This window comes from Sitophilus oryzae, unplaced genomic scaffold, assembly GCF_002938485.1.
Source record: "Sitophilus oryzae breed Bouriz unplaced genomic scaffold, Soryzae_2.0 scaffold_1623_pilon_pilon, whole genome shotgun sequence".
Lineage (NCBI taxonomy): Eukaryota > Metazoa > Arthropoda > Insecta > Coleoptera > Curculionidae > Sitophilus > Sitophilus oryzae.
The window spans coordinates 15845-23985 of NW_022146307.1; the positions used below are offsets into that span (position 1 = coordinate 15845).

General features: G+C 28.5%; 1 long non-coding RNA gene across 1 annotated transcript; it reads right to left on the minus strand.

Annotated features, from left to right (window-relative positions):
* Nucleotides 1-1826: 1826 nt before the first annotated feature.
* Nucleotides 1827-7103, minus strand: LOC115880438. Its single transcript, XR_004049878.1, has 3 exons — nucleotides 6994-7103; nucleotides 6673-6842; nucleotides 1827-2009 (listed from the first exon to the last, which is right to left on the minus strand). It is a non-coding gene; the product is annotated as an uncharacterized LOC115880438 (long non-coding RNA).
* Nucleotides 7104-8141: the final 1038 nt, after the last annotated feature.

Sequence of the window (8141 nt, forward strand, 5' to 3'; positions counted from 1 at the left end):
ATAATCAGCATTTTACTTCAAAATTCTCTTACTCTTCTTTTTTATTATGATTATGTAGTTTCTTATAATCTATAGATTGCATTAATTTAATTTCTTAAAACTTAAATTAAATAAAACTTAATTCTTGTTTAACATAACAGTCGTCAGTCTTACATAAATGTCATCCATAAAAATGAAATATAAAGCAATAATGTTTACTATAACGAATTTACTAAATTAATTTCAATTTAAATGATCATTTTTATTTACTTTAATGCCAGTAATGTAGTAGAATCCCTTAAGCAGTAAAAATAAAATAAAATCATGTTTCTAAAATTCCAAACTTCAGGAATCTGAGAACTATTACAATAATTAAAAATTCTATTACCTTCAACCTATAAAATATTTAACTATAACCAGAATTTGCCTTGCTTTAAAAAATTTAATTACTAAATAATATTTTATGACTACAACACCAACGGAATTTTAAATTATATACAGAATGATCAGAAAGATTTGAGATGAAGCATGCTTTGTATTATGATAGATTGATAATTACAACAAACTAGTAGAAGACAGAAAAGACATTCTAATAAATAAGACAACACTAGAAATAGTAGAAGAAGATATATATATTTGGGACAACTAATACACAGCTCGGGATCTCTACTACCAGAAATCACAAGAAGAGGTTAGTGGGGTTAGCTGGTTAGCAGGGAGTACTTATGGAAGAAACTCAAACATATTCAAACCTAGAATGCCACTTTATCTAAAGAAGAAAAACATTCGACCAATGTGTACTACCAATCATGACCTATGCATGCAAAACTTGGACACTTAAAACGGACATTATATGGAAATTAGAAGTCGCACAACGCTAAAAAACGAGGAATTAAGACACCTAGAAGAAGACCAAACCTGAGATGGGACCATGATATTAGGAAATTAGCAGAGATAGCTTGGGCCCGCATAGCCAACAATAAGCAACAATGAGTCCAATTACAAAGAGGGTATCTAAATATGTGAGGGTGGCTACAACTTAATTGGAAATGGTTTAATAAGCTGAGTAGTCATAGCGGCACTTGCGATAGACAGCCACTTCAGGTCTAGACACCGAATTCCAGGAACCCAATCGGTTAAGAACATGTAAAATGGACTAATAAACAATAATAAACAGGTTTGAATCGCTTTGAACCGCTTTTGAACTGCTTTGAACGGCTTTTTAGCGTAAAACAACAGACCTGTTCAGTTTTTGTTCAAACCCGTTTCTTTCTGTTTTAAAGCGGTTCAAAGCGATTCAAACCTGTTTATTCTTGTTTATTAGCCTATTTTACATCTTCTTAGCTGATTGGGTTCCTGGAATTCGGTGTCTGGACCGGAAGTGGCTGTCTGTCGCAAGTGCCGCCATGACTACTAAGCGGAAAAAATGATGATAATGATGATGAATATAACATTCACAATTAATTGAAAAAAAAATCGATGACATTTTATTTGTAAAATTAAATGGAAATATGATTGTAAAATTGCATCGTTATTTTTAGATCATATGGTAGGTATATGATCTAAAAATCCAAACCCATTATATGACCTATATATGGAGTAATAAAAATAACGTCATATTATAAATTCTATATTGTTCTATATCCTTATGCATTAAGCTTACTCCTATATTAAAATCCCTTATATGTACATCACAAGATCATTCTTATTGTAGCACCATCCTCTTAAAAAAACAACGAAAGGTCAAAAACTCTGTTAAATATGTAGGTCACGCATGAAGAACTTACCGAATTATATGATTATGAGATTTTATTTGTGCAAGTGCAACATGCAATAGTTATAAAAAATATACTGATTTATAAAAAATAGAACCTTCTCTATAGTAGCATCGATCACAATAGGGTTCGCTATCGGCATATTTGGTACTTTGAACGTATCTGTAGTAATCGCTTGACGATTGAGCTACAGTGTTGCCATATCTGTCCGTTATATAAACCTTATCGTCGTATATCGGTCTCGAATATGTGTATCTGTAATAATATGGTACAGAGCTTTTTTATTATAAATTATAAGGTAAAACATGGGGGGTGGCAGATTGAATCAAAAGGAGTGTATCAAAAAATTGAAAAAAAAAAATGAGAAAAGCAGAAATCTTAATGCTTCTGGTAAAAAGTCTGGAAATTTTGTTACTGAAAGATAAATATAAAAAGTAAAGATATTTTTATAAAATGGCCCTGTCAAATATATTTTTTTCACTTTTAAATATTTTTATAATGGTTTTATTCAGATAGTGAGTAATGGGATTGTTGAAAGACTACTAAAGCTAAAATTTAGAATTATTTTCAAAGGATACAGAGTGTCCAAATAAATTAAAAATACCAAAGTTGTATTTTTTCAAACGAAACACCGCACACATTATTATATTTTTAGTTTCTACGATTAAAATAAAGTAAATTTGATTTGATTTTGTAAAACTGCAGTAACAATTTTAATTTTATTACCTTCGTTTCTCTGGACGTATTTAAGTTTAAAACCAAATATTGTACTGAAGTTTTTCTATTTACTAAATGTTGTGTTGCAATAATAAAAATTATACTACGTGATACAGAGTGAATAAAAATTTACATTAAATAAATACTACTTTAAAGGGCAATATCTTGTTTAATTTAAATGGATGGAATGACAAAATGGATCAGATGCACAATTTAATGGTCATTCAAATTATATTAGACCATTTTCTACCTATCTCTTCAAGTTCTCGTATAAAACGCATTTTCTTATAATTTAGATGTCACTTATCAATACACTCATGGAATATTGACATTTTAGATATTTTTAGAGCAATAAAAAATGTACAAAATATACAGGTGCTAAAAACGATAATATTGCTAGCCTATTTGATTACAAGAAGAAAACTATTTAAATCTTTGTAAAATAGTAGGTATACCAATTAAACATACCACCGTTATTTTCTTAATTATATTTACCTTTATTTATAATCGTTGAAACTAAAAATGTAATAATATACAAGGTGTTCTATTTAAAAAAATAAAACTTTGATATTTTTTATACCTTCATCCCAGCATTCACAATTTCTGAAAATCTAATCGTATACATCGAAAAAAATCGGCATGATAATTTTGGCGAGATCGATCTCTAGACGACATTTACTAAAAATTGACATAAAACTTGTCAAAAATCTAATTGTAGAAAGATCTAAAAATGATAAAAGATTTCCAGACACACAAATATATTTCCAAAAAAAAATATTTATTGTGGAATTGTCAGCTATGCCATTTAAATTCAATACGAAAATAAATTACAATCTTCGGCAGTAAGAGCCATTAAGAAATAAAGAAGATTACAGACGCAGTAAGTGACGTCTAGGGCTTGATCTCGCCAAAATTACCATCGATTGTTACTCTCCCAGCCGTCTTTGACGCCGTTTTTTTTTGTCGATCCTATGGTATATTACTACATTTTATTATAATAATTCAAGCACATTTATGATTTTTCCACTAATAAAAACTGAAACCAAAAATAACTACATTTCTTGAAAACAAGAGTTTTAAAGGTCAATGGGTTAACCCATATAAAAAACCTGTTTTATTAAATTATTTATTTACTTAAATCCTTATGTATTATAATTATATCATCTGATTAATTATGTTTTGTTTTGATAATAAAAATGGAATGTCTGAGAGATTCTTAACAGATTTTATGTTAAGCCCCCATGAGAGAGTCTAACATTATTATTTATTTGTTTTATGAAAATTTCATTATAATATATGAAATATTTTATCCCTTATCAAAGGGAACGATACATTATCTATATTTGTTTAGGTGTCTATCGATATTAGCAGAATGGCTGTCGATTCTTTGACATACAAGAGCACATAATAAACCTCAATAAAAAAATACAAAAAGAACAAAAATATTTCATATACCTATATACAGACATTTTAAATTTAGCATTAATTCATTAGGTAACTATCATCAGGTAGTAATTATTAATCTGATTTTTTTCAATTATATATTTTGTTAGTTCGTCAGAATATCAACGGTTTTAATTTTTAGTGTCACTGTTTCATTTTTGATACTTGCAGTTCTCATTCTAAATGATATTTACTCTTATTCAGGGGTCAACTTTTAAACTTTCTACAGTATGTCTCTGGATCGTCTTTACAAGAGAACACATCTTTATTATTAACATATTGATGAAAATGCTCATAAAACTTTTTGCTTCTTCGAAAATTGCTAATCCCGTTTTTCTATACACTTCCAAATTTGCACACAATTTTTAGAGCACAGAGAAAAACATGACAATATGGTTGAAGTCCAAAAAATCAAAACGCTTAAAATATTCTTTTATATGATATACTAATTTTGATTAATGTCACATATTATATATACAGGGTTGTTCACCACATACGATACGGAGTATTGTAGCTAAACGACTAGATCTTTACAAATTGTAAGTTTTGGGTTCGTTAAAGGACTATTAGAGCTACCATTTAAAAATATGTTTACAAGATACAGAGTGTCCCAAATAAATAAAAAATATCAAAGTTGTGCTTTTTTAAATGGAACACCCTATATATTATTACATTTTTAGTTTGTACGATTAAAATAAAGGTAAATTTGGTTAAGGTTTATTACACTTAAACCTTACCGTTTTTGAAATATTTTCAATTTTGTGAAATTGCAGTATAAATGTTAAGGCTTCATTTCTCCGAGGGTATCAAAGTTTTTAATACTAAATATTTACTGAAGTTTACTTATTGATGAGTTATTGTGTTGCAATAAGAAAAACTTTACTACCTTATACAGAGTGTCTAAAAATTTATTTTAAATAATTACTAGCTTTAAACGGCAATAACTTGTTTAATTTAAATAGAACACCCTGTATATTTTATGAGAATCAGATGCACAATTTAATTGTCTATCAAATTGTATTATACCATTTTTTACCTATCTCTTCAAGTTTCCGTAGAAAATGCATTTTCTTGTAATTTAGAACTCATTTCTCAATATACCCATGGAATACTGACATTTTAGATTATTTTTAAAGATGTACCAAATTTTCAAGGGTACAGATACTAAAATTGTCGATATAGTTCTTATTTAATTATAAAATAAAAAAAAACTTTAAATATTTGTTAAAGAGGACCAATTAATATGATTCTAGTATTCAAACTACATTAATTGACTGTTTGCGTTGATTAATAATAATTGCTCCAAATACTAAAAAACTGAATTATGTATGTGTATTAGACAGTGTGGTAAAAAGTAACACCTTAAAAATTCTATTTAATTTTTTGACAAAGGCTTATTTATAACAACAGAGACGTTCATTTTCATAACTTATTATTATATTGATTTCTGATTCAAATCCAGATTTATTTAGAATAATTTATTAACGAACACAATTAAGTATGTAGTTAATTAGTATTTGGGCGGAAATACTGGTGGTATATTTAATTAATGGTATACTCTTTTATAAAGATTTAAATAGTTTTCTTTTTGCATACAAATGGGCCACTAACTACTAATATTATCGTTTTACTAAAAACGATAATATTACTAGCCTGTACATTTTGTACATTTGTTGTTTTAAAAACAATCCAAAATGTCAATATTCCATGGATATATTGATAAATATCTAAATTATAAGAAAATGCATTTTCTACGAAAGCTTGAAGGAATAGGTAAGAAGTGGTATAATACAATTTGATAGACAATTAAATTGTGTATCTGATTTTCATAAAATATAAAGGGTGTTCTATTTAAATTAAATAAGTTATTGCCGTTTACAGCTAGTAATTATTTAAAATAAAATTTTAGACATTCTGTATAAGGTAGTATAATTTTTATTATTGCAACACAATAACTGATCAATAAATAAACTTCAGTAAATATTTAGTATTAAAATCTTTGATATCCTCGGAGAAATGAAGCCCTAAAATTTATACTGCAATTTCGCAAAATTGAAAATATTTCAAAAACGGTAAGGTTTAAGTGTAATAAACCTTAATCAAATTTACCTTTATTTAAACCGTAGAAATTAAAAATGCAATAATATACAGGGTGTTCCATTTAAAAAAATAGAACTCTGATATTTTTTATTTATTTGGGACACTCTGTATCTTATAAAATTTTTAAATTGTAGCTCTAATAGTCCTTCAACGAACCCCAAACTTACAATTTGTAAAAATATCATCGTTTAGCTGCAATACTCCGTGTCGTATGTGGCGAACAACCCTGTATAATTACTGTTTATTACAAAAGCAGGCTTGTCTTATGGAGTAGGTGGTCGCTACAACAAACACTTAATGTTTTTTTTACTAATACTTAGTAATAAGAAACGAATTGATTTTACTGCAACGACGGCGACGGCGACGTCAACCATATTCTGAATTTTTACTTATTTCTGAAACGGTATAGATATTTGAATAAATAAAAACAGAATTAGTCATTTTAGAACAAGCAAAAATATTGATGAATAAAGAACGGATTTTTCTCAAAATGTTAGTAATAAGACGGGTTTTGCAACTTTGACGTTTGAAAAACATTACTCATTTTTATTCCAATTTTTTTGTTCCATTAAAAAAGATTTTTTTTTATTTCTGAATAAATTTACTATCAAATTTTCTTTTCGAATTCAAGTTAGAATTCTTATAGAAAGCTCTGTACCTGTATGCTTGTGGAGCACTCTGGTATGTGTAATAATCGTTATACGTTGGATAATATCTGGATCCAGTGGTAAGAATACGGTAAGTTCGGTAGTTTGAAGGCTCACCTGTGACTAAATTTTGCAAACATACAGCACAAAGGGCAAATAGAACTGCGGTCTGAAGCCCCATCTAAACAGAAAAAAAAATTAAATAATTATACATATGAACTAAATTACTAAAATGAATTTAATTGATAGAAGGCTTAAACAAAATAATTAAAATTAATTGTAATATGTTATGCACGCATTTTCTAATTTTAGTAATCAAAGATCTCACTTACTTTATTTTTTTATGTAAATTCACCTGTAACTATAACACACTACAACCTCTACCACTCGACTAATATACTTTGTTTACTTCACTTGTCTCATTAACTTCATTGCTACACCCCACCAAAATAGGAATCTCAAGATTTTTCAAACTTGCGCTATAAAGATCTATTGCATTATTTCATCACCGTAAATTTTAAATAATATAATACAATGTACTGTTCAATTTGCGAAGTTTGAAACTTTCGTCACAGATTGGTATTCTCTCTCTTATCCATGTTTATCACATGAAATGGAAATTTTGCGTCAAAAACATAAATCCATTATAATTCTTAGATCGTACAATTATTTTTTTTTCTTTTTACATACGGATCACCTTCATTGCATATAAAGGATCGCACTTCCTTGTCTAATGTGCACGAATAGAAAAAGGCAAACATCGAATTTGTATTATCGGCCGAAATCGAACAATACGGATCGCCAACTGTCAGAGTTGTTAAATTTTAACGAATCCGATAGTTTCCCGTAAATTTTTCGAAGAGGATTTTTATCAATTTTTGATATTTTTGTGGGATTTTCTGTGTTTATTTAGTTATTTGTGACTTAATTTGTGCCTAAAATGCCGTCCCGTGTTAGTGAAAAAGAACAACGGCTCATATTAAAAGTTATCGAGTATTTCAAACTCCAAAAGGATACTGGAAAACCCCCTTTACCTGTGTCGGCTGTTTACGATGTAATTGGACAACTACCGAGTTAATATTTTGTAACTAAATCAAAATATTCACGTGTTTCATAGAGAGCATCGGAGACTTTAGAAATTTCATGCTCGACTGTACAAAGAATGATTTCCAGAGAAATCGTGAAAGATAAAGAACAAAAAGCAGCAAAACAAGCCACAACATTCGTTGGTCCCGTGGAATTCCTGCTTATAAGATCCATGAACATATAATTAGAGGATGTATTTATTGATTGTATACTGCGGGTAGGCTACAATAAATTTGTCATTGTTTAATATTTTGTTACTAAATTTGTTATTGTTAATTTTCAACTTATGGACCAAGTCAGGAAATACGTGAAAAGCAATATGGCGCCGAAAATTATGACAAAAGTTTCAAACTTCGCAAAATGAACAGTATACTCTCTTTTATTCCTCTATTAG